The following is a 9,421-nucleotide window of genomic DNA, read 5'->3' on the forward strand; positions in this document are numbered from 1 at the left end:
GGGGGTTCCTCTCTTTTTCTGACCCTCCACCCTTCCAACCATTATGTCCTTCTTCAAGGAACAGCCCCACCTAGCAACATGGTCAAAGTATGTGAGGTGAAGCCTCAACATCCTTTTCTCCAAAGTGCGGTCTGGCTGTACCTTCTCCAAGACATATTTATTTGTTTCTTTTGGCCATCCATGTAATGTTCAGTGTTCTTCTCCAACACCACAACTCAGAGGCATCAATTCTTCTTCTGTCATCCCTACTCATTGTTCAGCTGTCATATGCACAGCAAGTGATTGAAAAGACCATGGCCTGAATTACACCTTAGTCCTAAAAATGACATCATCATTCCGCAATAATTTGGGGAGGTCCTTAATTGCAGACTTTCCCAGTGCAAGACCTTACTATTGTTAGGTGTTGTTAGGTGTTGTTAGGTGTTGTTAGGACTCGGTTTTGTCCTTTCTCATCCACATCACACACTTGAGTCCATTGCTGCTGTCATGGTATCAATCCATCTCTTTACAGATCATCTTCTCATTCTCCAGCATTTTCAAGCATGATATTCCTTTCCAAGGAATAAGCTCCCCTAGCAACATTCCACCTTCTACAAGGATGTGAGACAAAGCTTTGTCATCCTTGCCTCCAAGGAGCATTTTGGCTACACTTTCATAAGACATCTCTATTTGTTCTCTTGGCAGTCCATGGAATATTCAGTCGTCTTCTTCAACACCACAACTCAAAAGTATTAATTCTTCATCTTCCATCCTTAAAAATATTGTTGTTATGTGACATCGAGTAGCTTGCGACTCATAGTGACCCTATGTACAACAGCCCTAAACCCTGTTCTATCCCTTGCCAATCTTATTTGATCCCAACACATCCATCTTCATTACCCCAGGGACAGAATCAATCCATCTCTTCAAGGGTCTTTCTCTCCTGTACCGTCCCTCCACGCTCTCGAGTATGATGTCCCTCTACAAGAACTGATCCCACCTTGCAACATGTCCAAAGTATGTCAGATGGAGTTTCAGAATCCTTACCTCCAAGGAGCAGCTTGGCTTCACCCTCTCCAGGACAAACTTATTTGTTCTCCTAGGAATCCGTGGTATATACAATACTCTGCTTCAGCACCACAGCTCAAAGGCTTCAACTCTCCTTCTATCATCCCTAATCATCGTCCAGCTCTCTGATGCATAGCAAGTAATTGCAAAGACCATGGCCTGTATCAGGCACACCTTAGTCTCCAGACTGACATCGTTGCTCCTCAGGTCTCTGACCGCAGACTTTCCCACTACAATTAGTCTTTAAATTTACTGGCTGCTTGTACCAAGAGTGTTGATTATAGAGCAAAGCAAACTGAAGCTGTCAACAATCTCAATCTCTTCATCATCCATCGTGATTCTGCCAATTGGCCCAATAGTGAGAATCTTTGTTTTCTTGAGGTTGAGCTTCAATCCTTAAAAATTGTGGTATTTATTATATTAGTCCTTTTGTGATTGACTTATTTCACTAAGCTATCTCTAGATTCATGCATGTTACAGCATATCAAGAATTCTTTATCATTCATCAAAGTTGCATGTTGTTGTCATTATTATGTGCCATTGAGTAACCTTTAACTTATAGCAACCCTATATGTACACTAGCTCTGAAACCTTCCCTATCTTGAGCCAATCTCATCATCTCTGATAGAACTAATACCATTTTTCCAGTTACTGAGTCAAACCATCTCCTAGATAGTCCTTTTCTGTGCTGTCCCTCCAGTCTTCCAAGTATGATGTCCTTCTCTAAGGACCAGTCCTTCCCGGCTATGTGCCCAGTGTATGTGAGACAGAGCTTCAAAATTCTTGCCTCCAGGAGGCAGCTTGGTTTCACCCTCTCCAAGACAGACTTATTTGTTATCCTAGCGGTCCACAGTATGTTCAATACTCTTCTTCAGCATCACAGTTCAAAGGCATTGATCCTTTTTCTATTATCCTTCATTATTGTACAGCTCTCTGATACATAGCAAATAATTGTGAAGACCGTGGGTTGGATCAGGCGTACCCTAGTCTTCAGACTGACAATGCTCTCCAGTATTCTAGAGAGGCCCCTGAAAGCAGACTTTCTCAATGCAATTCATCTTTTAATTTCCTGACTGCTGGTGCCAGGAGTGTTGATTGTGTAACCAAACAAGCTGAAGTTGTTAACAATCTCAATTCTATGACACCCTACCTCCCATCCCCTTCCCTCTATTTCCACTCCCCACCCCTGCCTTGGATCCTCATACTCAATCTACAACCATGGTTTTATATAGTGTTTGTCCTTGTGGGACTGAGATAGTTCATTCAGCATAATGCTCTCCAGTCCTTTCCAAGTTAGTAATTTACAAAACCATTGCTCCTGTGTGCTGCATAGTATTCCATTGTATGAATATACCACAACTTCTCAATCCATTTGTTTCTGGTTGGACATCTGGGCTGTTTGTATGTTCTTGTGATGGTGAATAATGCTGCTATGAATATTGGTGTACATGTTTCTGTTTGAGCCTCAGTTCTAATTTTCTTGGGGTATATTCCAAGTAATGGAATAGCTGAGTCATATGGACTTTCTATGTTCAGCTTTTTGAGAAAATATCACACTGCCTTCCAGAGTGGTTGTACCATTGTACAATTCCACAGTGTATAAGAGTTCCCTCCTTGCCACATTCTCTCTAACATTTATGACTTACTCTCCTGTTAAACTTTGCCACTGTTACTGGAGTGAGATGGTATCTCACTGTCATTTTGATTTGCAACTTTCTTTTATTGTACGTGATTTGGAGCATTTCCTCACGTGTTTGTTGTCCATTTGAATATCTTCCTCAATTCACTGGGTTTTTAGGGTCAGTTAACCACATGAAAGAAGATTGCTCATCTTCCTGCAGCTGGTGGATTTGACCTTTGTGCCTTTGGGTTAGCAGTGCAACTCCTTATCATTAAGCCACCAGCATCCCTATAGCTAGTTGTGGGGTTGCTGAATCAAATGATAGTTCTATTTCCAACTTTTCAAGGAAATATCAAACTGCTTTCCAGAATACTTTACATTCCCAAGAATGTTACCCTTTGTTGTTGAGGATGACTGCTGTTGAGTCCATACTGTCTGACAGTGACCTTGTCCAGATGCCCAAAAAGGAGCTTCATAGAGCTTTTACGGCAGTGACCTTTCAGAAGTAGAATGACTAAATTATTTTCCAAGGTGACTCTAGGCAGGTTCAGACTTTGCACTAATATAGTAAGTGCTTAACTGTTTGTGCCACCGATTGCAATCACATAATTAGAACCCTGATCACATAAACATTAGTACAATTAATGCCAAATCATAGAGAAGCAAAGTTATCAGTGACACCTGGAAAAAGCAATTAAGTTAGCAAGAAATGGAAAAAATATTATGTTTAGTGACCAATGTCTACAAGGATAAACCTGATTTTGTTTTTACAGGCTAGATGTACAAAAGCTAAAGAAAAGATGACTGTTAGTTTTTTGTAGGTAAGACTAAATGAGTTGATCTTGCTTATACTTATATTGGGGGGGGATAGTCTTTAATTTTTAGCAAATCTACATGGTTGCATTCAAAGGAAGAGGAAAGGTCTTTGGCTTACATTTTTATGTTCAGAAAAGAGAATCTAGTTTTCCCAACCCTTCAATCACAACTTGGTTAATCTTTTACTTGGAGAATGTCCACAGATTAGGTAATGCAGAACATTGTTTATATTTCTTAGCTGGGAGAGTAGTTCTGTTAGGTCAGTTTACATGTTAAGTCTGGGATGAGGAAACTGTTAATCCTGTATCTGGATCTACCCAAAGCTCTTTCTTGTAGAAGCCTCCCTCATTGGTCCCCGGATTTTGTTTATTTAGAGAAAGCTGCTTTTGGTGGTGCACGTTGGAGGAGCTTCCTGGTCCCCAGTATACACAGAATGAGCTATGGACATCACTATTTAATAATGGAGTATGGTGATGGTGAGTCTAGATTCTGAGCAAATTCTGTTTGGAAGTTAAACAGCTGTGTAATCATAATAACAACCACTCATTTAGACTTGATAGGAAATAGTTTATTTAACTTGATTTCTTTTCCCCCCAAAGTGAATATGAAGTCTTAGTTAGCATGTGAAGAAAGCTCTGGTGGCCTCATGGTAAGAAGCTGTGTTGTAATCCCAAAAACACGCAGTTCAAGTCTATCAGTTGCTCCATGCAAGAAGGATGGGCAATCTCCTCCTGTGTGATTTATTGCCTCTGTAAACCTGCTGGAGGGTCAGTTCCATGGCACACACAAACAACAAGTAATATGATGCTCACCTCCTCTCTTCTAAAAACAAACAAACAAGGAAGGGGAAAATGAGTGTAGAAGCTATACTCCCTCTCTGATACATTATTAGTGTTATGCATAAAAGGAAATTTGGCAGAACTGAAGTCATCTTTCTCCACAGTTTTCATCTTGCTGTTTGTCGTGACTGCAAACTAAACCAAACCACATATAACGTCCATGGATTTAGTGGAAGTGTTTGTGCTGGCTGTAGATGAAATCTGCACATCATTAGAATACCCAATGCTCAGCCTTCCAATCACCCACCTTTATCAGTTTTAAATTTTCAGACATTGCCAAACTCGGGAATTCAACAGTCAATCCCTGAATTTAGGAAAGCGATCTTATTTTGTATTTCAAGTCTACCAGGAAGGGAGCTCTAGTCCATTTGAAAATATCTTGGGAGCTATATAAACACATGCGGCACACCTCAGATTTCTCTTTGGCATCCCTGCCGTTGATTTAGAAGCTGCACGTAAACAGGCTGTGTCTTATACCATGAAGCCCTTGCATTATACCAAGAATACATTATTGGGTTGCTGTTTAGCATGCAGACGTAGCAGAAGTACAAATTTGATACTGTTATACTTTCATAACCTCCAGTTTACAGTTGAGCGCTATGCCTTTTTAGTGCTGGCGAGAAAATCAGATTGGATGAATCTGGGAATATAGCTTCACAATGTGCATAATCCTGGCTCTGCAACTGAGGAAAATCAATGAGAGGAAACATTGATCTCCTTGCAGAGTGCAAATGCAGTTAGCTCGGAGACACTCTGCCAGGGATTTTGTTATTCAAGTAATTCACTTGCACAACATGTTTTCAAACTAAGCTCTTATCATGCAGCAACTCTCTAGATTTAGCTTAGCTCCAACAACACATGCATAAAAACCAGGTCTTCTAGAAGGAAAAAGAACTCTGCATATGCACAGTTCACCATCTGTGTTTGCTCAAGGCTAAGCGGAATAGCCTTTACATCCGTGACATTTCACTATGTCAATGTGTGGAGAAAAGTCTCCTGCAGGAAGGCGAGGCGGTGAATCATTTCAGGAAAATATTGTCCTCAGTGATGATAAATCTGATGTTCATCTAGGCTGCTTAGCCAATTTGTTTTTCTTTTTCTTTTTATTAAGAAGTAAATATGACTAAGAAATTAACCTGCAGGACCCATTATAGATGTGCACGTGAACTCAAGGTATACAAAGAGTAAAATGCATATATATAGATATAGTTACATACTGTACGTGTAAAAACCTATATTGCAATATTTCGTACTTGTTAGTGAAAATATTTTTACAACATAGTGCCTCCCAAGTGCAGGAAATAAATCGAGCCTTTTAAAAGTGATCACAAATCATTCATTTAGTGCTGTCATAATATAGTGTTTTCTTTAATGAAAATTTATATCGGTTTTTCCTGGACTGAAACTTAGTGGAATAAAGTTATATAGAAAGATGGAAGGAGCTGATAGATTCAGTATTAAGCACCTAATACATGACAATAAACAGGAGCTTGACCAAGTGAGGCTTGGTATAATAGCACTTGAATACATCTTTTCAGATCTAATATTTTCTACCTTTAAACCATTATATAAATATATGAAAAAGGAAACAGGTGGCCTTTGACATATAACTTGCAGATTGACTTTATGGTGACAGCACAATGAATGACCACCTGACTGATTCAGATTCAGACAACAGATTTTTTTGTTTTGGGTAACTTGCGACTGTGAAGGTCTGAGAAGGAAATAATCTAGCAGATCTGACATGGCAGAATATTTTAAAATTTAGACATATGCAAGAAATCTTACTAGAAAAGAATGGTCAGTATGGGAGGAAAAAAATGCAAAATGAAAGACATTATATCTAAACTGATATACTCACATCCATATTTATTTGCAGTGTTACATATAATAGCAAAGAGTTGGAAACAACCCAAGTGCCCATCAATGGACTAATGACTAAAGAAACTGTGGTATCTTCACACAGTAAAATATGAGCAAGAATTAACAAAGTGTTGCACAATGTGGATGAAGCTAGAACAAATTACACTGAGTAATGTAGGGCAGGCACAAAAGGACAATTAATTAATTATGGTATTAAGACCACTAGTAGAAGTTATAAGCAATGAATCCATAATCTGCACATGCAGTCACTCAGAATTGCCACAATCACCATCATTTTAAGGGGCAACTCTGACTTTTTTTGTGTAGTAAGATGATCTCTACACAATGTGCAGGTTTTGCTGCTGTGGCTGTGTTAGATCTTCATGACACGACCCCCCAGAACAGCCCGTGTCAGTAGGGCACCTACAGTTAATTATAAATGTCTAAGCAACTCAACTTTTCATCATTTGCATCTTTTTTTTAAATAATTACTGATGAAATGCCTTTACCAATTTTTATTTTTCTAGATCCTTGAATATTGCAATACACTTAGATGACCTGGACTCACGCCAATCCCGCCCTACCCTTTTTTAGAAACCGAGGGATGGTCTGTAAAGTTATACTGCTAGCCCAAATGTTGCATCGAGGAAGATAGGCGGACAATCACCTCCCAGGTGATGCTTTACAGCCTCGGAAACACGCCAGAGGGTCAGCTATGAGTTGGATCTGAATTGACAGCAATAATTTGAGTGTCTTTTTAAAAATTTATTTTCTTTTTTTTAACATAAATAGTGCCATTAAACAAATGTTCTTTGTAGTAGCCTAGTAGAATCATCAATCTATTGTAGCTGTAACTGCAACAGTAGGATAGTCAACTGGGGCATAGTTAATTGTCAAAATGTCAAGTTTCAAATTCCAGATCAGCCACTTTGATATAGCAGCTGTGCTTTGAACCTCAAATTCTTCCTCTCTTGTGCAGAGCTCGTATGAGGATTAAAGAGCTTAGTATAAGCAAAGCATTTAGAAAATTTTGATGTTAATAATAACATTATCACTGTTTCTTATAAGTGCATACTGGTTGTCTCGTAGATGCCATGACCCTTTCTTTTCTAGTATGGTAAAGAAGGCACATAAAGCAATCATTAGTAGGTCAAGCCCAAGCTTCCCACCCTTAGGATCCCTGCATTCACTTTTTCTTAGGCCTGCACCTCCAAGTGGCTGGCTTTTTATGGACTCCATTCAGGTGATACCTTCTCAAAGAGTCTTTCATGGGCTACTTTTACGTAAGTCAATGTTCATCTTTGCTCTGTCTTCTGAATTTGTTCTTTTGTTCATATTCCTGGGTATGAAAAAATGTTCTTACAGATTTGTTTTCTTTACCCTCTGCTGTAATTTATTTTATTCATCACTACATTTCATTTTAGGGACCTCTCCAAAGTGCTGAAGAGCAATGGTGTCTCTTTGGAGACTAAGGTGCATCTGATACAGGCCATGGTCTTCACAATCACTTGTTATGCATCAGAGAGTTGGACAATGACCAAGGAGGATAGAAGGAGAATTGATGCCTTTGAGCTGTGGTGCTGGAGAAGAGTATTGAGAATACCATGGACTGCTAGGAAAACAAACAGATTTGTCCTGGAAAGGGTTAAACCGGGTGGCTCCTTGGAGGCAAGGATTCTGAGGCTCCGTCTAACATACTTTGGACATGTTGTGAGGAGAGACGGGTCCTTAGAGAGGGACATCATGCTTGGGAGGGTGGAGGGACGGCGCAGGAGAGGAAGGCCCTCTATGAGGTGGATTGATTCAGTGACTGGGATAATTGGGATGGGAGTGTTGGAGACAGTGCGATTGGCACAGGACAGAGTGGAGTTTAGGGCTGTTGTACATAGGGTCGCTATGAGTCGCAGGAGACTCGACGGCACATAACAACTACAACATTTCATTTTAATATTTAAATGTGTATGAAATATTACCAGAAAAGAATGGTCAGTATGAAAAAAAAGGTAAATGAAAGAAATGGTTTCTAAACTGACATACTTACACCCATATTTATCTCAGTACTATACCCTTAAGTCAATAGTAAGTAACCTTTATCTAAATAGTAAGTTTGCTCATACAGTAGTAAATACCTCCCTTGAGTAATATTTAAACAAAAATCTTTAAAAAACAATACATCAATAGTAACTAATTCTATAAAACATAATACACATTTATAAAAAATGTATATGAATGATTGTACAAAAGTGAATAATGGTATAAATAAATTATAATTTTTTTAAAAAAAGATGCATACACAAAAATTGATCTTGAGTCCAGATGGTCAACAGATACTCTAAAGAATATATGTAAGACTAGATTTATGGGAACAGAAAAATGAAAACCAAAATAATAAAAATAGTAACACAATGTAAAGAATAAAAGAAATGTCACTGAAAAATATATGCAGAAATGATCGAATGGGAGCTTGTTTTATCAGGCACACTTTCACCAAAAAGGCTGTCCAGACATGCATATATGCATTTGATCTTATTCCAGGGTTACCCAGACTTCAAAGAGGTTAGGGTCTGCTCTGCAGGACTCAGAGAAAAGGAAGAAAAGACCTTGTAAACACAAAAGCCATCAAGTCTCAGTACACATTTCTTTGACTAAGTATACAAAAACATGAGCCTTGCAACAATGATTACTTTGGGGTTAGAATTGTTTTGTTTGTCTAGGTCAGGCAGAACATTTAAATGGCCATATTTCATTTTCTAGCACTAAATACTTACTACTAAGTCAAGGAAATTGTGTAAATAAGGTTTTTTTGACATGAAAATCCAAGTGCCATTTTATCAAATGTCTAAATTAGTAGATGTTTCAAATGAAGAAATAACAAATGCATATAACTGTAGTTGATGTAAGCTTCTTTTGTTTTTAATTTATTTTTAAATTTTATTCAAACTGATAAAAATTTAAGAATGTCCATGTTTGAGACCACACCTTCACCGTACTTTTCAAATAGAAACTGTGATAATTTATGGTAGTATAGATTTTTTAAGATTCACGTTCTTAAACATAAGTTTTAAGAAAAGGAAAATAGAACATAAGAATGTCCTGCAATAAGGAAGTAGAACTTGTTTGCAATCAATATGTCCATCTTAGTACAAAAAGTCAACAGTCTTAACATGCATCAGCATGGAGTGTAGATGACGATGGGATCCAAAAAGAACCATTGCCAAGAAGTGAGATTATTTTT

General features: G+C 38.3%; 1 pseudogene; it reads right to left on the reverse strand.

The window, feature by feature from the left end:
• Positions 1–9,421, reverse strand: part of LOC102843105 — a 124,300-nt pseudogene that overhangs the window by 1,857 nt on the left and 113,022 nt on the right.

Source organism: Elephantulus edwardii, unplaced genomic scaffold (genome assembly GCF_000299155.1).
Source record: "Elephantulus edwardii isolate Elephantulus edwardi_28Jun2011 unplaced genomic scaffold, EleEdw1.0 scaffold00046, whole genome shotgun sequence".
Lineage (NCBI taxonomy): Eukaryota > Metazoa > Chordata > Mammalia > Macroscelidea > Macroscelididae > Elephantulus > Elephantulus edwardii.